Source organism: Ochotona princeps, chromosome 5, assembly GCF_030435755.1.
Source record: "Ochotona princeps isolate mOchPri1 chromosome 5, mOchPri1.hap1, whole genome shotgun sequence".
Taxonomy (NCBI): domain Eukaryota; kingdom Metazoa; phylum Chordata; class Mammalia; order Lagomorpha; family Ochotonidae; genus Ochotona; species Ochotona princeps.
Genome location: NC_080836.1, coordinates 51,887,820 through 51,914,090, shown reverse-complemented (window position 1 = coordinate 51,914,090; position 26,271 = coordinate 51,887,820). Strand labels below are relative to the sequence as shown.

At 42.5% G+C, this 26,271-nt stretch overlaps 1 protein-coding gene and 1 non-coding gene across 3 annotated transcripts in view; both read right to left on the bottom strand.

The window, feature by feature from the left end:
* Window positions 1-26,271, bottom strand: part of METAP1D (methionyl aminopeptidase type 1D, mitochondrial) — an 85,423-nt gene that overhangs the window by 35,598 nt on the left and 23,554 nt on the right. The window lies entirely within an intron of this gene.
* Window positions 15,495-15,601, bottom strand: LOC118757898 (U6 spliceosomal RNA). Its single transcript, XR_004995410.1, has one exon. It is a non-coding gene; the product is annotated as a U6 spliceosomal RNA (small nuclear RNA).

Sequence of the window (26,271 nt, the reverse complement as noted above, 5' to 3'; positions counted from 1 at the left end):
AGGCCCGGGCCACCCACATGGGAGACTTGGACTGAAGTCCAGGCTTCTCTGGCTTTGACCTGGCAGAACTCCAGCTGTTGAGTGCATCTGGGTAGTAAACCAGACTATGAAAGATCTCTCTGTCTGCCTCTGTTTCTCACAGAAAATGAAAAAGAAGGAACCCCTCCCACCTGAAAAAAAACCTTTATTTTTGTTTGTGAATGCACTATGAGATTCTTATTCCAGAAGACTTGCCTTTATAATTCTTGTTGAAATTGTATTTCCTTCTTTAGTACTTGGTGGTTTTCTTGGTTAGTTAAATTTTCCAAGTTTTCCTTTGCTTATCTATTAACAGGAATAAGAACACCTTTCTCGCAGGGTTGCTGTGATAACCGTATGGTGTGTTGCACCGAAAGGGCCACAAGGTTAGCAGCCCATCAACGTAACTGCTCTCTCTGGCTGCCCAGCTACAGGAGGAGGGTACTCTAAAAAGGACCACCCAGTAGGCAGAGCACAGCCTAAATTGCAAATGTGCTTTGGATAATCTATAGAGCAGGTAACTCACAAAGTAATCACAAGACCTTAGGTTAGTTTCCAAAGCTGCTACTTAAAATCCACATTCTCCAAAGCACTGACCTTGCTTTACATCTCAGGGCCACTCCGATGATGTAATATTAGAGGATGCAGATGTAGAAACACTTTACCAAGTGGCCAGCAACTCAGGACAGTAGTGGGTCCAGCAATGGCTTCTCCACTGGAGGATGAACCACGCACAGCCTAATTTTGCTTTTCTGAAGGTTCCTGGTGGTGACTGGCTAGTATGCTCATGGTTAATAGATAAGGTCTAAGGGAAATCTCTTCGTCCATTCACAGGCATAAAACACCCTGGCGTTTTCGAAGAATCTCATCTCTCTAAACATATTACTCTATTGAATAGTTCTTAAATTTGTGCAAAAGGGGAGATAGGAGAAATCACCTTACAGAAAGACTCCACTTTGCACTGATGATACTCACTGTAATGCTCACTATCACAAACAATTTTAAGAGTGAGGTCAGAATGCTATTTTCATTGTTACCAGATAATATTCAGTCAAAGTCACTCACAGCCATGCACTATTATGTTGAACTTGGTAACCTCAGTAACTTAAAATTTGTAAAGATGTAAACGTATTTAGTTTGCTGTGTGACCTATTTAATACAAATACTCCTGAGTTTGCCAAATCTTATTATTCGAGAATTCTTCTTACATAGAAATTCCTGTTTATTAAACAGTGATAGAGGAAGAACTTATTTACATTTCAAGCACTACCAACATACATCATTTATGACAAAAAAATGCAAGCACTCCATAAGAATGCTCAATCACTGTCAATCACAAACACTAAAATATACACAAACTCGAGCATGCTGTGTGAACTGTATCAAATTCAGCTAAACACAGAATTACCAAGAGAACAAACAAAACAACAAATAATTATCAGTGACTCACAGACCTTTTTACACAGTACACAAAATAACTTGGAAAGGTGTAACCATGGAAACCTGATAGCCTAAATTCAGTACCTTTAAATCTCACATTTATTTAAACACTGTGCAAATGATGTTCTTATAAAACTTAAATGTTTCAAAAGCTGTCAAAGCTTATCTTTGTTATCAGATCATTGATCAAAACAGTTTCAACCATAAATTAGCTGTCTTTAAAATGATTCAAAGATCATTTTAATGGAACTGTAGCAAAAATGTCAAACAATTTTTTCTAACTTTTCAGAAAACTGTTATTTCCAAACCACTGATTAACAACTGAAAAAATGTAGCTATTTACAATAAATTCCATAATAGTCGAGTGATATTAAAACATACTTTGCCATACAGATTTTCCTTAAACTCACTCTGTTATATGCAATCACTCTCAGTTCTCTGGTTAATTACTACACTAGAAATGTTACTGGCTGTTTTGCGTTATAAAAGATTTTTTTTCACTGACAATTACTGTTTGAAAACTTTGATGCTTTGGTTAATCCTCATGCCTCATATTTTACTCCATAATGACTAAAACATTATTTTGCAGTTTGTTGGCTCCTACATAAGACTTAAGGTTTAGTGTGTATTTCATTATGTAGATGAGCAATGGATGTTGTTTGACATGATTTAAATGGGTCAACAGTACTTTCCTAGTCACATTAATCATCCAGACAGCTAGAATGAAAAAAAGGAGGCCTTGAGAACTAAAACTAGAGAATCTATTCACACAAATGACACTCGCCATCGCAAGCTTATCTAGGATGTGGTTAGGAAGAAGGAAGAGTTACAGACCTTGAACACATGTTTCATTATTTATTCAGAAACAACTTCAAGACCCTGATCTATTTTCAGAAACCAAGTGAACACCCACAGAGACAGATTTGTGAGATATCAAATGGTGAGGGAGGTTAAACAAAGCATCCAATGCACATCCATGCAAAAATTGTTCACTGAGGAATTGAGGAGCCCAATCCAGTCGTCACTGAGCCCTGAGGGCAGGGGCAGGCTTGACAGAATCTACCTAGATGGTTTGCAGAACAGATGGGGACACAGCCCTCACTCTGGGCAACAGTGTGGCCTTCACCTGTTGGGGGTGGGGCGGAAAACAAGAAGAGAGGGAAGGCAGCCATTAAAATCAGCTGCCAATCACTTTGCGCCAGCAGTGAGTCAGAGGCGACATGGGGCCACAGCTTCCTGCCCCTTCCCGCCCCCCCCCAAGAAATGCCATGTCTCCATGGCTAGTCTATGTGCCAGAGTGCAGCTTCATATGGACTGCGTACTTTCTTCCTCCTTTTTTTTTTTTTTTGAAGATTTATTTATAGAGACAGAGAGGAAGATCTTTCATCTGCCGATTCATTCAAAGTGGCTGCAACTGAGCTTATTAGAAGTCGGGAGCTAGGAGCTCCCACGCGGGTGCAGGGTCCCAAGGCTTTGGGCCGTCCTCAACTCCTTTCCCATGACACAGCAGGGAGCTGGATGGGAAGTGGAGCTGCCGGGATTAGAACCGGCGCCCATATGGGATCCTGGTGCATTCAAGGCAAGGACTTTCGCCACTAGGCTACCAAGCCAGGTCCTTCTCCTTCTTTTAATTTATTTGAAAGGCAGAGCAACAGAGAGCAGAGAGAAAGATACAGATTTTTCATTTGCTGTTTCACTGTTCATTTGCTCACTACAGCCAGGGATGAAGCCACGAGCCAGGAACTTCGTCCCAATCTTCCATGTAGGTGTCAATGTCCAAAAAACTGGCTATCCTTTGCTGCCTGCCAGGTGCATTAGCAAGAAGCTGGATTGGAAGCAGAGCTGGGACTCAAACCAGGCACTGAAACATGTGATGCAGACGTCCCAAGCAGTGATTTAGCCCACATCACAACGCTCACCCTCTTTTTTTTTTCTTGCATAGAATACTTTTTGCAAGTATAATTATCCACATGGCCACTTGTTCCTCTTAAATTTGTAAAAGTCAAATTCTTAAGAAAATATACAAAATTTGACATATTTGAAAAAGTTTTCTCCACAGTGGTAGCAATTTCTAATGCCAGTGGTGTCTATTTCACTACATTCTCACCAACATTATTGTTAAAATCCTTGTTACTTTGATAAATTTATTTTTCATCAAAGCACAGATGTTTTTCCTTCTTTTATGTATCTCTAGAGACTAGGCCTCTTGGGTTGTTTCTTCCCCCTAACTTTCTATTATTGCTATTACTATTTCAGACACAAAGAAAGACAAAGGAAGACAGAGCTCCCATCTACTGATTCATTCCCCAAACGCCTGCGAAGGCCAGGACTGAAGCCAGGGATCTCAGTATGGCTGCTGAACCATCACCTGTGGCAGCCCCGTGTGTTCATTAGCAGGAAGCTTGAATCAGGGGCAGAGCAGGAACTAAATTCAAGCACTTCCATCAGAGATGTGGGCATCCCGGCCAGCAGCTAATTCACTGGGGAAAACGCCACACTGCCTGATCTATGTTTAAGAGTATGTTTTATGAATTGGAAATAGTAAACATTTGAGTACCATACTGTTACAAATATTTTTCAGTTTGCTATTTCTATTTCAATCATGTTAAAAAAAAAAAAAAAAGGTTTTGGACCCCAGCATGGTAGCTTAGTGGCTAATGTCCTCACCTTGCATGCACCAGGATTCTATATGGGCATCAGTTCTAGTCCCAGCAGCCCCGCTTCCCATCCAGCTCCCTATTCATGGCCTGGGAAAGCAGTTCAGGATGGCCCAAAGCCTTGGGACCCTGCACCTGCATGGGAGGCCCAGAAGAAACTCCTGACTCCTGGCTTTGGATTGGCGCAGCACTGGCTATTGCAGCCACTTGGGGAGTGAATCAATAGATGGAAGATTTTACTCTCTGTCTCTTCTCTTCTCTGTATATCTGATTTTCCAATAAAAATAAATAAATTTTAAAAAACAAAAAGAGGTTTCAGGAAACAATTATATTGGATTTACAGGATTACTCTAACAAAAATACAACTCTTTAAATTATTCAGTTGTCTTAGGACAAGAAAACTTATATTTGCTGCAGTCTTCCTTAATGTGTTTCAGTAGTGAGCTTATGTTTTCAATACATAAGTCCCACACATTTTTTTGTTAAACGTCTATTTCTAGGGCCTGGCGCAATAGCATAGTGGTTAAAGTCCTCACCTTGCGCACATTGGGATCCCATATGGGCACCAGTTCTAATCCCAGATGTTCTGCTTCTCATCCAGCTCCCTGCTTGTGACCCGGGAAAGCAGTCGAGGACGGCCCAAAGCCTTGGGACCCTGCACCCATGTGGGAGACCTGGAAGAACTCCTAACTCCTGGCTTTGAATCGGTGTAGCTCTGGCCAGTGCGGTCACTTGGGGAGGGAACCATCAGACTGAAGATCTCCCTCTCTGCCTCTCCTCCTGTCTGTATATTTGCCTTTCCAATAAAAAAAAACTAAATAAATCTAAAAAAAAATTGTCTATTTATAGATACCTGCTTGGTTGCTATTAATAGACTGAGTTTTTTATAAAGCGTAATGCTACTATACACATAGAAATTTATTTCTGAATATTGAGCTTATTTCAAAATATGTATTTATATAATCAGTGAAGTTACAGATCTCTTCCATCTCACAATGGTTAGAACAGCCTGCATTAGGCCAGGTTGAAGCCAGGGTCATGAAACTCCATCCAGGTCTCTCAGATGGATGGTAGCCATCGTTTGCTGCTTTCCCAGGTTCACTGGCAGGGAACTGGATCAGAAGTAGAATAGCCAGGACTCTTACCAGGCAATCAGATGAGATGCTGGTGCTTAAAGGAGTAGCTTAACACACTATGCTACAAATGTATTTTTATTAAATATATTTTATTTATTATTTTTTAAAGATTTATTTTTATTGGAAAGGCAGATATATAGAGAGCAGGAGAGCCAGACAGGAAGATCTTCCGTCCAATGATTCATTCCCCAAGCAGTCGCAACAGCCAGAGCTGCGCCGATCCAAAACCAGGAGCCTGGAACCAGGAGCCTCTTCCAGATCTTCCACGTGGGTTCAGGGTCCCAAGGCTTTAGGCCGTCCTCAACTGTTTTCCCAGACCACAAGCAGAGAGCTAGATGGGAAGTGGAGCTGCCGGGACTAGAACCGGCGCCCATATGGGATCCCGGGGCTTTCAAGGCGAGGACTTTAGTCGCTAGGCCACGCCGCCGGGCCCATACCTCAACTTTTAAAATTTATTTAATAGGGCCCAGCATGGTAGCCTAGTGGCTCAAGTCCTCGCTTTGCACACGCCAGGATTCCATGTGGGCACCGGTTCATGTCCCGGCAGCCCCACTTCCCATCCAGCTCCCTGCTTGTGGCCTGGGAAAGCAGTAGAGGACGGCCCAATGCATTGGGACCCTGCACCCGCGTGGGAGACCTGGAAGAGGTTCCTGGTTCCCGGCATCGGATCGGCGTGCACCGGCCCATTGCGGCTCACTTGGGGAGTGAATTATCGGACGGAAGATCTTCCTCTCTGTCTCTCCTCCTCTGTGTATATCTGACTTTGTAATAAAAATAAATCTTAAAAAAAAAAGTTGAGGTATGATATTCTAGTGTCACATTTTCATATTTCTTCATATATCAAAAATTAACAAATTCACATTCTCCATTAGAATGAAGGGTGCTGAAACCTGCTAAGATTATGTACACCCTCTTTTCTTCTTTCCTGCCTTCTCTCCCTCCTTTCCTGCTTCTTTCTCTTTTTAATATTTATTTGCATTTGAAAGGCAGAGTTGCAAAGAGGTAAGGATAGAGACAGACATTTTCCATCTACTGGTTCATTCCCGAAATGGCCAGAGCTAGGTTGGTCCAAAGCCAGAAGCCTCCTCTGGATGCAGGCGTCCAAGCACTTGAGCCATCTTCTGCTGCTCTTCCAGGTGTATCAACAGGGGTTATATCAAAAGTAGAGCAGCTGGGACTTAGTTTCATCTGGGTCTCCCATGGAGATGTCAAGGAACTAAGGACTTGGGCCATCTTTCACTACTTTCCCAGACCATTAGCAGGGAGTTGGATCAAAAGTAGAGCAGGTAGGAGTTGAACTGATGCCCATATGGGATGCCAGTGTTACAGGCAATAGATTTACCAGTTATGTCACAACACTAGCTCTGCAATAAAATGTCTTAAAGCTATTGGATCCAGCAGATGCCCCCTCCCCCCCCCAAAAAAAACCTGTCTTTCCTAAAATATTCTAAGTGTAAGAATGAAAGATATTTTAAAGTTTCTTTTACTTTATTTGAAAGGCAGACAGGAGTGGTGAAGGAACATCTGGACCAAAGTCAGGAGCTGGGAACTCAATCCGGGTCTCCCACATGGAGCCATAGGGACCAAGGCCCTTAGCCCTCACTGGCTACCTCCCACAGTCCGAATGAGCAGAGAGGGGGAACCAGGAGCCAAGCTGGGACTGGAGCCCAGGTGCTTAGAGGAGATGTGGACATCCCAACTGGCGTCTTAATTGCTCTGCTAAATGCAACCCCTGGAAGTTATTTTACATCTGGGATGCTCTGTTTATATGTGTAAAAAAAAAAAAAAAGCATTCAAAAGGACCCTCACCTGCAGTTGGCCCTGGGCTATACGTGCTTCCTGTGGGGAAAATGATACATTGTTCCCACACTCCTATGGCAGTTTCCAGCCACATGTGCTTAGCAGTACATGTGGGCCTCAGGTCATAGCTACTCATCACGCCCCACGTTAAACCCCCAGGTTACATATTCTAGAGCCCCAGAGAGAGCTCTGGCTTGACCCTTATTATCGCTGAGCACAGCATGATACAAGCTGCTGGTTAGGATCTGGGAATGTTTCAGTCTTGGCCACAGCGATGACAGACGGATAGGAAGTGTCCACCAATGTTAGACCAAAAATTAGACAGAAGTTCCATTTCCATCTTTGGGTTCTAAAGTCTGGGGTGGCAAGCAAAATTTTGCAGGAAGCAGTGGGTCATTCCCATAGACATGGGTAGCATTCAAAGCAGAATATTTTACATATCATATTCTTATATATTTGCAACAGGTGGTTAGGCACTAAGATGGACAGAATTTATACTTAACTAACATTTCATCATCACCAAATTCACCCTGCTGTAACTGGATGCTACTGCAATGTATATGAATCATCTGAAAAGACTGGCAATATTTGGGTTTGGCAATGGCTAACCTCAGACCTCATCAATATTAGGAAACCCTAGCCTTTTTGCCTCTAGCCAACCAAGTGCTGCACAAGTGGGAAACTAACTGACTTGGAGAATTTATGAGCTTGGCTGTATTAGCAATGCACATTTCCTTTTGAATAATTCTAGTCTGTAGCCTGAAGCTTATAATTATCATTCCTTTTGCCACACAAGCCTGAAGATCTACAAGTGGTCTAGGTGGTGACATTAATATGTTGCCATGTTTTAGTTGGGTTGATAAAAGTGCGACAAATGAAAAACAGATGGACGTATGTGTTACCACATTTTTTTCAGCATTGTGAGCTAATTAATTGATCACAATCACACTGTGTCTATAGAAAGTGATTCCAAATCTAATAGAGATGCTTTTGACTTTACCACCCAAAAAGGGATACTTTGGTTGCAGCAGAGTGTTTAGGTCATCAGTAATATACATTATGGATACAGTTGGTTCTACTCAAAGATAAATCCAAGTATGAGGTATTAGCTTTTTGGAATCTGTTTTTCTACAAAAACAATGTAAGTTATCAGGTTAGCCCTTTGTCATAACATAATTAAAACATTACAGATTTGCAATGAAAACAAACAAAAACCCAATGGGAAATAATTCATAATTCAGCTTACAAGCACAACACAATGGAGCTACCTGTTGAGTCTTCTAAGCTCTGTTGGGAATGTTGCCAACATTTATAACCTGAGTCCCAAAGGAAATGTCAGACAATTAATGAAAGTAAGGAGGCCACTTCTTGCTTCCTCCTTCCAATTCTCTGCTTCTTTCTCTCAAGTTCCAAGTACAAAGAAGATGAAGGCTGAGCATCCCTGAGAAACAGAGAGAAGTAGGGAGGGGTCATGTCTTGCCCCTTCCCAGGCCCCTCAGCCAGGAGTCTCACTGCACCTTAGAGCCATCCAAGCTCCAGAAGTGAAAGCCAGCAAGTTTCTATCTTTGGGTTCAGGCAACCCTGCTCACCTTCTCAGCATCCAAGAGAACAGCTCAAGCTCCAGGACACTGCTCTGGGAGAAACCAAGGTGGCCTTGGACAACCAATGTCATTCGGTCCAGAGTTCACTGGAAGGCGGGGGTGGGGGTAGGGGGGACGTGCAGGAGGTCTCAGTATGATTAAGTGTCCGTAACACAGATGGAGCCAGTGGAGCTGGACTGTCTAGCTTTAGTTCAGCCCCAGGATTTACTAGCTGTCAACCACCACCAAGTTATTTAACCATTTCCTACCACAGCTTCTTTACTGACTAAAAATTGGAGAAACTGGGGCACGCATTTGGACAAGCGGTTATGACGTGTTTAAAATACCCACAACTCTGGGGGCTGGCATCATGGAACAGTAATTTAAGCCATCTCCTGTGATGCTGACATCCTATATAGGAGCACCAGTTCAACTCTTAGATGCTCTGCTTCTCACACAGATTCTTGCCGATGCACCTGGGAAGCTGGTGGAAGATGGCTCCACAAGGGAGACTTGAATGGAGTTCCCAGACACTTGGCTTTGACTTGGCCACTTGGGGAGTGAACCAGTAAACAGAAGATTTCTTTTTCTCAGTATCTCCTGATCTCTTCCTCTTTTAATTAAGCAAATTATTTTTAAAATGAAAAACAATTCCAATTATACTCAAGTCCCATATCAGAGTACCTGGATTCAATAATCCCTGGTTCTGGTTGAAAATCACTGCTTCTTGCTAATGCAGAGCTGGCAGGCAGAGCTAATGGCTCAAGCAATTAGGTTCCTGCTATTTAGACAGAAGATCTCAACTGAGTTCCTGGCTCTGCCTTCAGCTGGGACATTCACCCATTTGGGGGAGTAAATCAGCCAGTAGGAATCTGTTCTCTCTTGCTCTTCTGTACATCTCAAATAAATAAAAAATTAATTTAAAAAAGATGAATTTATTTAGTAGAGTTGGGGAGAGAAATGAGGAGGGAGAAACGAGAGAGAGAGAGAGAGAGAGAGAGAGAGAGAGAGAGAGAGAGAGATCTTAAAGATCTATCTAGGGCTCAGCGCAATAGCATAGTGGTTAAGGTCCTTGCCTTGCATGCATCGGGATCCCATATGGGCGCCGGGTTTAACCCAGGCAGCTCCACTTCCCATCCAGCTCCCTGCTTGTGGCCTGGGAAAGCAGTTGAGGACGACACAAAGCCTTGGGACCCTGCACCTGCGTGGGAGACCCAGAGGAAGTTCCTGGTTCCTGGCTTCAGCTCAGCTTAGCTCCAGCTATTGTGGCCGCTTGGGGAGTGAGTACTTGGATGGAAATCTTCCTCTCTGTCTCTCCTCCTCTCTGTAATCTGCCTTTCCAATGAAACTAAATAAATCTTAAAAAAACAAATCTTCTATCTATTGTTCACTTTCCAAATGGGGAGGTAAAGACATGAATGCAGACCTCAATCCATATCTTTCACGTGACTGACGGATGGCCCAAGTATTTGGTCTGTTCCCCCACACTGTGGCCACCTGAGCAGTAGGCTAGAAGATGAAAGACCTCTCTGTTGTTCCCTCTCTAATTGTTTTACTTTTCAAATATTTTATTTTATTTTTCATTGGGAAGTAAGACATACAGATAGGAGGAGAGACAGAGAGGAATATCCTCCATCCAAGAACTCACTCCCCAAGTGGCTACAATAGCTGGAGCTGAGCTGATCTAAAGCCAGGAGCCCACATGGGTGCAGGGTCCCAAGGTTTTGAGGCATCCTCTACTGTTTTCCCAGGCCACAAGTAGGAAGCTGGATGGGAAGTGAAGCAGCTAGGACACGAACCAGTGCCCATATGGGATCCTGGTGCATGCAAGGTAAGGACTTTAGCCACTAAGTTACTGCGCCGGGCCCTCCTTTTGTAATTCTTTCACACAAATAAAAAATCCTTACAAGAATACAGCTTCTTGCTAATATGCATCCTGAGAGGCAGTCAATGGCAGCCAAAGAATTTGGGTCCTTCCCACCCATATGAGACCTGGATGGAGTTCTAGCCCTTGCCTTCAATCTGGCCCACCTCCAATTCTGCAGGTATTTGGAGAATGAACCAGTGCATGGAAGATTTCTCTATCTCATTTTTTTCTTTCTGCTTCTCAAATAAATAAAATAAACTTCTTTTAAAAACAACTACTTTTAAACATTTAACTATTTTGTTTTACTAATAAATTTTTTTTTTAAGATTTTATTATTATTATTGGAAAGCCGGATATATAGAGAGGAGGAGAGACAGAGAGGAAGATCTTCCATCCAATGTTTCACTCCCCAAGTGAGCCGCAACGGGCCGGTACGCGCCGATCCAAAGCCGGGAACCAGGAACCTCTTCCGGGTCTCCCACGCGGGTGCAGTGTCCCAAAGCTTTGGGCCGTCCTCAACTGCTTTCCCAGGCCACAAGCAGGGAGCTGGATGGGAAGTGGAGCTGCCAGGATTAGAACCGGCGCCCATATGGGATCCCGGGGCTTTCAAGGCGAGGACTTTAGCCGCTAGGCCACGCCGCCGGGCCCAACTAATAATATTTTTAAAGAAAAAAGTTTTATTTATTTTTAATTTTATTTGGGAAACCTCCTCAAACTCCCACCCCCGACAGATTTTCCCCATGTTGCTACAATAGTGTAGTCCTTCCGTCAGTCTCTAGTTTAAGTGTGCCCCGACATTGCTGGAACAGATAGTATCTGACAGTCCAGCATCCCATTGTCTACGCATTTCCAACAGTTTCACTGAGAGTCCATCTTTTGTTTGGAAGTGGGAATGCCTGTTGCACTGTACCCCCACATTTGGATATGGTAGACCCCAGTACTCCATTACTGTACATTTCCATAAATGAGAAGCTGTGAAACAAGGTCAACAACTGGTATGAATTAGAACAACAGCCACAACAACAACAAATTACAGTACCATGAAAAAACATGCCACTGAGTAAGCAACACATGGGTGACAAAAAGGAAACACAAAAGTCTCTTGGGAAAAATGATGCCACCGTGTAATCCATGAGCCAGTGATGATTTTGACAAGAGAAAAGAAAATATTTGAGAGATTTATTCATTTTTATTGGAAAGACAGATACACAGAGGAGGAGAGACACAAGATCTTCTATCCGGTGGTTCACTCCCTAAAAGACCTGGAGCTGAGCCAATCTAAAGCCAGGAGCATCTCCCAGTCTCCCATGCAGGTACAAGGTCCCAACCCTCTGGGCCATCCTCAACTGCTTTCCCAGGCTGCAAGCAGGGAGCTAGATGGGAAGCAGGGCTGCCGGGATTAGAACCGGTTCCCATATGGAATCCTAGTGTGTTCAAGGCGAGCACTTGAGTGCTATGCTATTGTGCCGGGTCCAAAAGAGGAAAAGTTTTAAACATCTAACAATAACAAACACAGGTAAGGATATGGGTCAAAGCAAACTCAAGTGCTGGAGGCTGTCAACTGGTATAACCACTTTGGAAAACTGTCACTATGAAGTCAGTCATTCAATTGTAGGCATACACAACAGAAATGCACATAGTTGTGCACCATCACACACACACACACACGTACATGCAAGAATGCTTGCAACAGAATAAAGTGGAAAGCCAACCCAAATGTCCATTAGAAACAGAATGGACAAATTATGGTAAACTTCTACATTTATGCTATTAATAAAAACCACCTAATAAATATCCTGAAGCGGAGAGATTTTTAATTGGGCTAATGTAATTGACGACCATCAGTGAAGCAACCTAATTAGTGACCTAATTTTCTTGGATAGAAAACTATCCTTTCAGGAACCAAAAATAAGGAGAAAAAAGTTGACATATTTGAGGCAATTTATAAAGTACCCTTATATATTTACGCATTAACACAATTTGATTAACATTAACATTAATTTGATCCAACAACCTGGGTGAGATAAATTTGTGAAGATTCCTCACACCTCGTTCACAGGTAAAACAAAAACAAACCAGAAACAGAAGCAACCAGAGAATTCAGACTCAAGGAGGTAAGGAATTTGTCCAAGTTCAAAAAAGGTCAGGAAAGGTAAATATGGCTTGCAAACCTGTATTCTTTTTAAAAAACTTCATTAACACAAATTTCAAACATATACAAAAGTAAATCAGTATAACAAACTCCCATGTACCCATCATCCAGCATTGACAATTTGCTACTTATTTATCTGTAACCTGTCTTCCCATTGAAGTATTCTGAAGTCAATCCCAGCTATCACATCATTTCATCTGAAAATAGTTTAATGTGTATATATCCAAGAGATGAGGACTCTTACGTGTTTTAACAACATAACACAATATATTATTTTATTTAAAAAATTTTTTTATTGGAAAGGCAGATATACAGAGAGGAGGACATAGAGGAAGATCCTCCATCTGATGATTCACTCCCCAAGTGCCCACAACAGCCGGAGCTGCGCTGATCCGAAGCTAGTGTTAGGAGCTTCTTCTGGGTCTCCTACGTGGGCGCAGGGTCCCAAGGCTTTGGGCCATTTCTTCACCGCTTTCCCAGGTCACAAGCAGGGAGCTGCATGGGAAGCAGGGCATCCGGGATTAAACCTGGCGCCCATATGGGATCCCCATGTGTGCAAGGCAAGGACTTTAGCCGCTAGGCTATTGTGCCAGGCCCCAACATAACATGATATCTTAAACATTTAGGTCATTCCTTAATACCACCAAATATATGGTCAGCCTTTGACGATCTTGCCATCTATTTTAGTCTTTATTTAACTTAAACAAATGGTTTATTAAAATAAAGTCTAAATAAGGTCTACTGCATTTGATTAACAAGTCTAATATGCTCGTTTACATCAATTCCTTTTCCCCCTCTTTCTTGCAAAATCAGTTAAGAAAAATTTATTTGTCTTTAGCACTTCTCACATTCTGGTATTCACCAGCGCTATCTTGGTGGTGTCATTTCACATGTTTTCTCTGTGCCTTATATTTCCTACAGATTATTACTTAAGGTCAGATTGCGGGGGTGAAGGAGGGTGAGAATATTTAATGAATTCTGGCATATTCTGACAGCTGCTATTCTATTTGTGATATTAGTAAGCATGCAAGATCAATGCCTAGAGTCACTATCTCAGGCTTTTGCCAGATGGCAATATTCTGGCAGTCCTTGTTCATTCATTAGCAGGAATATGTCTATAAAAAGGAACATCCTTTACTCTTGTCATCTTGAGGTTCACCTCACACATTCTTCCCATCTACTTTTACCACTTTTTCAGAATAAGTTCAAAGCCTAGGGTTTCAAATAACAAATTCCTTTTCTGCAATCAGAGGTGACATTAACACTTCTATCTAGATGATTTCTATTAAAGTGTTGCCACAGGAAAAAGAAAGTCAGGGAAACAATTTTACTTTGAAGTAAAAACAGTGGTCTAAAACTGATGACACAAACCCTTTAGTGACTTTTATCATTAAGTAATGAAACGCAAACACCCAGGCTCAAAACATCACACATCTTCACTACGCTTTTCTTCTCTCCCTTTAATTTTGGTAGTAGGGCAGAGCTGGAAGATTAGCGGTAACAGACTGCAATTTAAAGGGGGAGGGGGCAGCCTCCAAGCAGATTTTTTTCTTTAAGAAGGAAACCCAAAACCAAAAGAAAACAGGTAAAATTAGCTATTGAAATGACGTCCATGTGAATCAAGCCTTGCTCCCTACATCTGGCAGCACTTAGCTCCTCCAGGGCATGCTGGGTACCCCCGGGCACCACGACACATGTTTGACCAGTGGAGCAACAACAAAGCCGGCAGAGGCTCTAAAAAGGGGCAGCAGGTAACCATCAGGCCGACAACACGGCCAGGCGCTTCGGCCAAAACACACACAACCAAGTCACCAGCTATTCCCATGGCCCCAGAGCCAGGATGGAGGGCTTTATTTCAGGATTCAGATTGCACATCACGCCTCTTTATGTCACTGGGTGACTTCCTCATTTTAATCAGGTCCAAAGCCTCCCTTTTCTTTCAGACGTGTGTTGGGGGGAGGGGGAGAGGCACCAGAGATGAGCTGCATAAAGCCACCTTGTGTTCTTGCCAAGAACCCATCTGAGAATTTGACTTGTCTGTTCCCTCCGCGCCCCTCCTAACTTCCCCCAGACAGCGGAGGAGGAGAGGATGCCAAATGATCATGCAAACAAGCACTCAGGCATTGTGCCCAAAGAGACAGGAGCATGCCTGCACGGTGGCTTCCATCTCATTACACAATATCCACTTTGCAGCTCAGAAGAACAGAGCACAAGTGCTGTTTTGTTTTTAGTTTTAAAAGGATTTATCTATTTATTTATTTGACAGGCAGAACAACAGAGGGAGAAACAGAAAGAGACAGACACACTTTGCATTTGCCACTTGCCCACATCAGCCAGGGCTGGGCCAGGCAGACCCGAGCTAGGAATCTAGAATTCAGTCCAGTTATCCCACATACGTGGCAGGGAACCAAATACTTGAGCCATCACCTCCTGCCTCCTGAGGTGTGCCTCTGCAAGAAACTGGTTCAAAAGTGGAGACAGGACTGGACTCTAGGCTCCAACAGGAGATGTGGGCTCCAGTGGCTGCTAAACCAGCTGCACCCAACGCCCACTCCAGTATGAGAAGCTGCCTTGCATTTAAGTGAACGTTTTAGTTAGGAGGCATGGGCTTCACCTGTCTTCCCACGGTCTACAGCGTCAACTGGAGCCCGTTAGGTGAGTTTTTCTGGTCTCTCCTACCAAGATCCCAACTCCTCTTTTCCTCTAGGATTTTGAACAAAAATACTAAAACAGATTCAAGTTATTCCTTCTAACACAAATTTAGCAAAACACAGGAGAAACAATTCCTATCAAACTATGGCCTTCTGGGGCTATTCTTTTTATTCAAAGAAACCATTTTTTAAAAAAAATATGGAACACTTCACGAATTTGCGTGTCATCCTTGTATAGGGGCCATGCTAATCTTCTCTGTATCGTTCCAATTTTAGTGTATGTGCTGCCGAACTGAGCACAGAAATCATTTTAATAGTTGGAAACTTTAGGTTCCAAGGAAACTGTAGGAGAGTCATTTTGAACTAAAGAGCCTTTCCACTTACTTCAAATTACACGATTAGAAATATGTTTCATTTTTTGATTTCTAAAAAAGTTTGAGATTTATTTATTTTTATTTGAAAGTCAGATATATATAGAGAGAGGAGGAGAGACAGAGAGGAAGATCTTCTGTTTGACGGTTCACTCCCCAAGTGGCTGCAAAGGCTGGAGCTGAGCCAATCCGAAGCCAGAAGCCAGGAACTTCTTCCAGACCTCCCATGTGGGTGCAGAGTCGCAAAGCTTTGGGCCGTCCTCAACTGTTTTCCCAGGCCACAAACAGGGAGCTGGATGGGAAGCAGGGCTGCCAGGATTAGAACTGGCGTCCATATGGAATACCGGTGCATTCAAGGTGAGAACTTTAACTGCTATGCTATCGCACCAGGCCTAATTTCTAAAAAATTTAATTGTCATTATTTTCCATGATGCAGTTTTGTAGGTATAGGAATTCGTTCTTTTCCCTAAGAATCTGTACTATAAATATGACACTCTGGAGGTAAAAATATTTTAAGACTTCCCTTCCAATTAAGTATTTCTGAAATATGAATTTCTAAAAATGATAAGCACTTAAGACAAAATATTCCTAACTTGTCATTCAGTCTTATTCCTCAAAACCATTTCTTAAAATCAATAATAGGAAAATATTTTTAACACACACAATACGTGTGTGTATTTAATTGTGGAAAGAAGATATTTTTTAACAAATGGAACACACAGTATCAAACATTTGGAGAAGCTTAATATATAATCATTTTTAACTATAGAGGAAAATTAAATGAAGACGTTCTTAAGAAACAGTACTTAAAAAAAAAAGAAACAGAGTATTTCCTGCTAATGATGTTGCGGCAGTGTCTCAAAGGTAAGATAAAAGATGGTAATTACTGACTGCATTAGGCTCAGGTCTTTACTACAAAACCAGAAGCATATCAGAAAACTGAAATGGAAAGATGCTTTCAAATGCTGGGGCTTGAGGCAAAGGTTTAAGGGTATCTACCTCTGTAACATGGTAGTTAGCTTGTGTTACACATCTTTGGACTACTTCGCTTCTTGCTTGTTTTCCACTGTTTGCCCCTAAGCAAGTAAATATGTATATATTAAATACAAGCTTTAAAATGAGCTATGTGAGCATTCATGTGTTTGAGGCAGTTATTTTAATAGGTTATTTTTTTTTTCTATTCACCTGCAATTTTGGAAAACATTTGCTTCCACAGATGCTCATACAATGGGGAGCTTTAACATCACTGAAACAGGCAGTTACCCCGAAGCAGACTTGTGCTAGAATTTATAAGTAGGCAAGAACTAAAACATGCTGGGTTTCCTATTGTTCAAAGGTTCTTAGGGGACATTTTTCAAAAATTAAATATATTTTCTAAATCAAAAAACAATATATGTATAATTACTGGTCGCAGGACAATGTACTTCATTTTTTTTTAAGGTTTATTTAATTTTTACTGCAAAGAGAGGAGGAGAGACAGAGAGGAAGATCTTCCGTCCAATGATTCACTCCCCAGGTGACTGCAACATCCAGTGCTGCGCTGAACTGAAGTCAGGAACCTCCTCCAGGTCTCCCTTGTGGGTGCAGGATCCCAAGGCCCTGGGCCGTCTTCGACTGCTCACCCAGACCACAAGTAGGGAGCTGGATGGGAAGTGGAGTTGCTGGGATTAGAACCGGCACCCATATGGATCCTGGCACATGCAAGGTGAGGACTTTAGCTGCTAGGCCACCGCACTGGGCCCCCAATACTGTACTTCTTAAAGCTCTCTGTGGAGCTTAAAAAGCTACTGTTTCATTATTACTGCATTTCTTGTTGAATTCTTATTCTTCCATCTTTCACTTTTTATAGGCTGTGTTGTATCTAGAACAAAATCGTCAGTGAAACTGCTTCAACAATAAATGCATGATTAAAGCAACACAGTAGTTAAGACATGTTTACAAGAAAAATCAAAAGCCAAGATGCAATTTATTTTAATGGGCTTAGGCTATTAAAGTGAATTCATAACTATAATAGACATTAGCACTAAGCATTGTCTATCCTTTTAAAAAAGATTTATTTATTTTATTGGAAAGGAAGATTTAGAGAGAGAAGGAGAGACAGAGAGAAAGATCCTCCATCTGCTGGTTCACTCCCCAAGTGTTTGCATTGGTTGGAGCTGAGCTATCCGAAGCTAGGAGCCAGGAGTTTCTTCTGGGTCTCCCAAGCAGGTACAGGGACCCAAGGCTTTGAATCATCCTCTACTGCTTCCCCAGGCTACAAGCAGGGAGCTGGATGGGAAGTGGAGCAGCCAGGACACAAACCTATGCCCGTATGGGATCCCAGCATGTGCAAGGTGAAGATACAGCCACTAGGTTATCACACTGGGCCCAAGTTTCCAATATTAACCATTGACTTCAGTGTCTCCTACATAATTGACAATGGGTATGTTTGTAGAATGGAGAAAGAATGAGTCCATTCCTACCCAGTTTCCTGAATGATCTGGACATATCCAACCTGATGTTCCCAGGCTTTCAGCAGCTGTTGGTGCCAGCATCCCACATGGGTGCCAGTTTGTGTCCCAACTATTCCACTTCTGATCCAGCTCCCTGTTTATGGCCTAGGAAAGTGGCAGAGGACAGCTCAAATCCTTGGGTCCCTGAACCCACCTGGGAATATATAGGAAGTTCCTGGTTCCATTTTCGGACCAACCCAGCTCTAGCTGTTGCAGCCATATGGGGAGTGAACCACCGGACGGAGGATCTCTTTCTCTCTATAACTCTGATGTTCCAAGTCAAACATTTTTTTAATGTAGATTTCTGGGTTTGACTGTAGAACTACGGATTTAGAAAACCTAGCGTGAAACCAGGAATCTCGGTTTTAACTAAATAATTTTCACACATACTAAAGTGTCTTGCACAAATGGTTCCCCTACACACTAAGATTTGAGAACTACTTGCTAAGGGTTTTTTAGGTTTTATTTCTCAGGGTTTTTTAGGTTTTATTTCTTTATTTCAAAAGACAGAGATAAATATACTAGCCAGAGTTCATGTCAGGATCCAGAAAAAAACTGAGATCTTGGAGTCTCTCAAATCCTGACTTTCCAGTTTCCTACTAAGCACCAATTGAGCAACTCAGCCTCATTTAAAAACTTTTTCACTAGCTTTTCAAAGTAGGATTATATTGCATCAGAACCAATGTAACCTCTTGACCTTTGAAGATTGAAACACACCCCCCCCACACACACATACATACACCCCTAAATCCTGTGAGGGTCCCATCAAAGGTACCTTTTATAAGAAGCCTCTATCAGGATGTAAGAGATAGCTTGGCATTCTGGTAAAAGTAGAGGAATTCATGGCCAAATCTCTGGGACTTGGCTGAAAACTGAAATCCCATTTTCATTTGATAGGGCCTTAGCATGAGGTATACAGCAGGAGAATCACTTGTTCATTGTTGGTGAGGATCGTGTGCCAGGAGGCCATGTCCTTTTCCATGGGAAGGATTCTGGAGGCCAATTTGCAGCCCCATCAGAGAGGTCACTGGTTGGGCTTCGTGGCTTGGGTTTCTCAGAGCTCTTTGTGGAGACCCTCTTGGCTCCCATGGTTGGTAATGGTCACTCAGTAGGTAACTAGAGAATGGATGAGGCTGGCACATTTCTCTACTTATCTGAATGGCTACATTCACACCACTCCAAATGAGCAAAATCTAGTGCCTTTATTTTCCCTGAGACTTTATTATGAAAAGGCTCCAACTTACAAAAACAGTGAGAGAATTTTATGATGAATACACACATTGGCAATCTATAGTTAACATTTTACTAATTCTATAGTTAACATTTTACTATATTTCCTCTTCTCACATTTCTAAAATGCTTCAATATTCATCTATCCACTTCTTGAAAAGATTTATTTATTAGTTTCTTTTCTTTTTTTTTTCTAAGATTTATTTTTATTACAAAGTCAGATATACAGAGAGGAGGAGAGAGAGAGGAAGATCTTCCGTCCGATGATTCACTCCCCAAGTGAGCCGCAATGGGCCGGTGCGCGCCGATCCAAAGCCGGGAACCAGGAACCTCTTCCGGGTCTCCCACGCGGGTGCAGGGTCCCAATGCATTGGGCCGTCCTCAACTGCTTTCCCAGGCCACAAGCAGGGAGCTGGATGGGAAGTGGAGCTGCCGGGACTAGAACCGGCACCCATATGGGATCCCGGTGCGTTCAAGGCGAGGACTTTAGCCACTAGGCCACGCCGCCGGGCCCTATTAGTTTATTTTCTTATTTACTTACTTAGTTATATGAAAGTCAGAGGGACAGAAAGAGACACAGATTCTTTCTGTCTGCTGACTCACTGCTCAGTGGTCTCAACTGTCAGGGCTGGGCCAGTCTGATGCCAGGAGACAAGAACTTGTTTTGGGTTTTCCATGTGGGTGGCAGAATTCAAGCACTGGAGCTATCACTTGTTACTTTCCAGATATATTAGCATGAGATGCCAGATGAGAAGCAGAATACCTAGGAGCTGAATCAGGTACTCCAACATGTGATGTCAGTGTTGTAAGCACAGTTAATGATTTAACTTGCTGTGCCAAAACACTGGTCCTCGAATAAAAAAAATTCTGATAGGCAGAGAGAGGGTGATGGATGATAGAAAAATAGAGTACTCCCATGCACTGATTCACTCGCTATGAGACTGATGCAGGGCGCTGGTAACTCAATCTAGTTATCTTACGTGGATGGTAGGGATACAACTGCTTGAACCTCACCTGCTGCCTCCCAGAGTATGCATCAGTAGGAAGCTGAAATTGGAAGCTAGAGCTGGAGCCAGAGTCCAGACCTGAATACAGGAGTTGACAGGATAACCAGCATCTTACTTGTTTGGACAAATGCCTACCCAATCTGCACAAATCTGAAGCGTATCATTCAATGAATCCTCACAAGTGCATACATATTTACAGTCAGACACTTAACAAGATATAACGAGATTCCAGAAGTTTCTCTCTCCCCGCTTTCCAGCAAATCCCCACCACCACCACTGCCTATGAAAGTATGTGATGTTTGTACGTCATCTAACATCATGGTAACGTTTCCCTAGTGGAATAACTTAAACCAGAGGGAGATGAATTATACTGCATGGATCACATCATTGTAACAAGAGAACAAAAACTTCAGTGCCTAAACAGTCAATGCTTTTCCCACTTAAGTCCCATGTGTTCATTTCAAAATTTCTCAATTAAATTAAAATCAAATTTATAAGTTTTGACTGTTTTTAAGCAAATAATTTCCCATAACCTTTTATCAAAGAGAAACCATAGAAATAGCTAAAACTGAGGAAAAGAATTATTAATGCATTTAAACAGGTTAAAAACAATTCTCACAGAAAATTCAATTAAGACTAATTACACTGACTGGCAATACTTCCCCTGCAGTCTTAAAAAACATGTTTGAAACGTATTCCAATAAAAAGAAAAGCACTTAGCATATTATACAGCTAAAAAGTCTACCTTTGAATTTTTAATATGACCCCAGATTTAATACAACACAGACTTCAGAATTTAATGCTTCTATTATTTCCTACTCATGCAAGCAAAGGCAGCAAGACTACCGGGGATATTCCTATGATATCTGCAAACTACCAACAAACAGCTTATTTGTTTAATAACTGCTGTCATTTCTTTGTATAAGCAGCAATCACAAGATGTCAAACAAATTCTGCCTTGACAGTGGGTATTGATAGATGTCTCTGCTTGTTTTTATTAAAAACAAAACAATGTTCCCTCCATTAATTACTAAGCCTCGAGAAGTGGAGACACTGCTGGGATGTTCACCAGCCCCTGGGCAAGCAGGGCTGAGCAAGAGGAAACCACAGGGCCAAAGGGAACGCCGGAACACATTTTTCTTCAGTTCCCATGGGAATCCAACCACTCCAAAGTCTTAGATTCCCTTGAAGGGAAAAAGCAGGAGTGTGCGGGGGGCAGCATGGGACATGTGTATCAGTCACAACGGCTCATCTGGGCCCGGATCCAGGTAGTCTGCCTGTCTAAATTTGATGAAATATAGGCGCCACCAGGTAACAGTAGTGGTCAGGGAGTTTGCCAGGAACCTGTAACTCAAAACTGAAAAATGAAATTAAGAGACTACTCGAGCCAGGAAATTTCTTTCTTCAGGATGCAATAACTGCAAACTACAAAGTGCAAAGAACAGACAATTCTTTGTGTGTTTTTATAAGTTTCTTCTTCCTTACAGGACACAACATCTTGACCACAAAGGACACAGAAATATTCTCAAGCTCATTGCAATACTGAACTGTGGTGTGTAGGCAGAACTCGCGCCCCTCTTCCTCCTCAGAACACCATTGCTGGGGACTGGTTCGGGCCCGGCAGCCAGGGCTGGGGAGATCTTGGGCAGGCAGGATCACCAGGCAATAGCAACAGGGGTGATACTTGACACTGTCCTGTAGATAACCCTCAACCCCAACCTGAAGGCCCCAGACTCCCTCTTCCCTGTCTAGCCTCTCCTCTAATTGCTCTAAAAATGATTCTGCATTTAGAAGCACTTCCATGTAAGCACCCTACGAGAACTGACAGTCATCAAAATTACCGCGCAGCTCCAATTCTTAACAAGTGAAGGAGCAGTCTTTCCTTGCGGTAGGACTTTCCCATACTTTAAAACACACTGCTGTATCGAACAATGCTCATCACTTGTTGAGCTGACTCTGTAGGTGACATGATGTTGACTTTTAAGACTGTGTACAATGGAACAGCAGAGCTTTGGCTTAAGTTGTTGGAGAGTCAACACGCAGAAATGTTTTTTCTTTTTTTTTTTTTTCCCACTGAGACAGTCTTACTTCAAACCACCCCAGAGAAGCAAAGTGAAGGTTTTGTGATTAAAGGATCTATGTCTTTTACCTAGCTGTGAAACTGCAAACAAATACAACATCAAAATGAGGAGATGACAACATAAGATATTTTGGAATATAAGTTTTTGCTGTTGCTTGTAAATAATAAAATTAATTCAATCTTACAGGTAATTACTTCTACTTTCTAAATATAGTGGTAAAATATTTATGTCAACATAATTTACTTTTCATTCCTTAGAAACAATTCCCTGAGCCACTAAATTATCTTTCCTTTTGATAGAAAAGCCACTTATTGTCAATTTTATAAAGGAAATCAGATCTGAGTTTTGCAAATTTCATGTTCTCTTCCTATACAGTGAAGGTTAAATTCTGCCTTTTGAATCATGGTTTACTTAAATTGCTCAAATTAAATGAATTACTACTTGGCAGTAATTTAGCAGTAAATACTGCAGTAAAAGAAAATTCCCTTCACTGTTCTTTTGTTTTCTAAAAAGATATGATCTTTTAAAAACAATTTATTTGGGCCCAGTGTGATAGCTCAATGGCTAACTCCTCGCCTTGCACACACTGGGATCCCATATGGGCGTCAGTTCATGTCCTGGCTGCTCCACTTCCCATCCAGCTCTCTGCTTGTGGCCTGGGAAAGCAGTAGAGGACCTTGGGACCCAACATCCACATGGGATCGCCTCAGCACTGGCCTCTGCACCCATTTTGGGAGTGAACCGGCAAAGCAAAGATCTTTCTGTCTCTTCTCTCTGTATATCTGATCTGTCTTTCCAGTAATCTATAGTCTTTAAAAATTTCATTTATTTGCTTAAAACACAGTGTGACAGAGAGAGGAGAGACAGAGAATTTCCACTTCCTGATTTACTTCACAAATGGCCACAAGCAGCGTGTAACTCCATCTGGGTCTCCCATGTCGGTGACAGGAGCCCAAGCACTTGAGCACTTCTGCTGTTTTCCCAGGTACATAAGCAGGAGCTGTTCTGAAATGGAATGTCAGCACAGCAGCTTAAGTCACTGTGCAACAATGTCACCCTCCTCTACTTGCTGTTAAATCTCTACAGTACTTATCACCTTCTAAAATAGTCAGTCATTTCCTGATTGTATTTACTGCCTGACAAAGCGAGCTCCTTCAGGGCAGGAATTTTTGTCGGGGTTATCCTCCAAACGACTTAAGCAGTGTTGGGATCAGCTTATCTTCCACCTGCTAGCAATGGTATGCCATATGGACGCCTGTTCATATCCCAGCTGCTTTGCTTATTTGCTCCCTGCTTATGGTCAGGGAAAGCAGTGGAATAAAGCAGTCCTTGGACCACTGCAACGACCCAGAGACTTGGAGGAACCTCCTGGCTCCTGGCTTTGGTCAGCTCATCTCTGGCTGATGTGGCCATTTGGGGTGTGAACCAAATAAGGAAAATCAATCTCTTTCTTTCCCTCTCCTTCTCTCTGCAAATCTGGCTTTCAAATAAAAATAAATAAATCTTTTAAAACAAAAATAAAAACAATGTCTGGCACCACATAAAGGTCAACTTTGAGCTGGGGTTGCCACTCGTGCATTTTGTGTTCCTACCCAGAAGTGTCTCTACGTAAGCTTCTTTTTTTTTTTTTTTTTATTGATTACATTGCATTATGTGACACAGTTTTATAGGCACTGGGATTCCCCCCACCCCTCCCCAATCCCCCCATGGTGGATTCCTCCACCTTGTTGCATTACCACAGTTCAAATTCAGTTGAGATTCTTTCATTGCAAGCATCTACCAAGCATAAAGTCCAGCATCTTATTGTCCAGATCAGTTCAACGGTTTCTTGGGGAGATCATCTCTGGTCTGAAGGCAGAGCTGGCAGAGTATCATCCCAATCAATTAAAAGCCCCAACATTACATCAGTAACAATTTATTACGTCATGTAAGCTTTTTATTTCAAATAAAAACTTTGAATACAATTTATATTATTTGTTGTATTATCAAACTGTCACTCAAACCCTTACATTCTCACATGTCAAAAGCAATGAAATCAAGTTGATCAATCTTGCTACATCTATGCTATGATAAACCCTCTCATGCACATGTTTTTCACTGTTTTTTTTAAGTCTTCTGTCTCAGAGGACTTGATAATTCAGTAATTTATTAATTCAATAAGTAGAGGTCATGTAGAAAAACTATAACAGCTCCTGGCTGACAGCAAATGACTGGAAGGAACAGTGTATTTCATATCCATTGTAACCTTCTAAGTGGTCTTCTGTGCTACACCTAAGAACTACACTTCCCAGACTCCCTATACATAAGGGTCTATATCTGGATTTGACGCTTCCAATTAGATGCATTTATGATTGATCTGAAGGGGGGAGTGTGGAGGAGGTGTCATCCCTGCAGTAGTGGCTGTTCTTTTTTCTGCTGCCGAGTACAGCTATGAAATGGGTTAGGTTTTTATGAATTTTGTCCCAGATAGCTTCCTAAGTACCAAACAGCAGCTGGAGGTGGTGGTAGCTTGGCTTCTCTAGAGAGCCAGTTCTACTTGCTCTCCTGGTGGGCCAGTTCACTAGGTGGTTCTGGAAGTTGTTGCTGCAGGCTTAGCCTACAGGATACTCTTCTAAATCATTCACACCTCAGAGTCTCTCTCTCTCTCTTTTTAAAAGATGTATTTATTTTCTTTTTTTTAAAGATTTACTTATTTTTATTACAACGTCAGATATACAGGCAGGAGAAGAGATAGAAAGGAAGATCTTCCCTCCAATGATTCACTCCCCAAGTGAGCGCAACAGCCGGTGCTATGACAATCCAAAGCCAGGAACCAGGAACTTCCTCCAGGTCTCCCACGCAGGTGCAGGATCCCAATGTATTGGGCCGTCCTCAACTGCTTTCCCAGGCCACAAGCAGGGAGCTGGATGGGAAGTGGAGTTGCCGGGATTAGAACCGGCGTCCATATGGGATCCTGGCGCGTTCAAAGTGAGGACTTTGGCCGCTAGGCCATGCCGCTAGGCCCAGATGTATTTATTTTCAAGGCACAGTTACAGAGAGATAGCCACACACACACACACACACCCCTTCCAGCCACGAGAAACTTCAGCCAGGTCTCCCACATGGGTGTCAGGGACCCGGGACTTGGACTATCCTTGGCTGCTTTCCCAGGTGCAGTAGCGGCAAAGTGAAAGTGGAGCATCCAGAATTCAAACTAGTTCCTTCCAGTCATTTGCTGTCAGCCAGGAGCTGTTACAGTAGTTTTTCTACATGACCTCTACTTATTGCAACGGCAACATCCTATGGGATGTTGGTGTTTAAGGTGGAAGTGTAAAGGGGCACCGCCATTGATAACACACACCGCTTGTCAGGTTAACTGACAGCTGAGAGGACATAGAAGGGGTTTCCGCACTCCGCCCTTCCTACATCCTCTTGCGCCATTGAGTTAATTGAAGGCGCGAAAAGCATACCCTGCCCCTCCTGCCTTCCATACCACTCACACAACAACTGACAGCACGGAAATTGCTCCAGAGGTTCCGAGCCCCTGGCCCCTCCTGCCTCCTGCTGTGCTACGTTAGGTTAGCTAACTGGACTCTGGTAACTCCCTGACTGCCTGAAACCTTGTCTGTACTGAGAGGCTCTCAATCTGACTGGAGGATAGAGTTTAAAAACCCGAATTTCGCTGCCCAGCACAGTGGGTCCTGGAGGGTAGTGGGAGCTGCTGTCACCAAGCTTGGGAAATAAACACTCCTTCTAGCATCCTACACTTGGGTCCAATGTGATCTCTCTCGCACTCGCAACAGAAGCTAA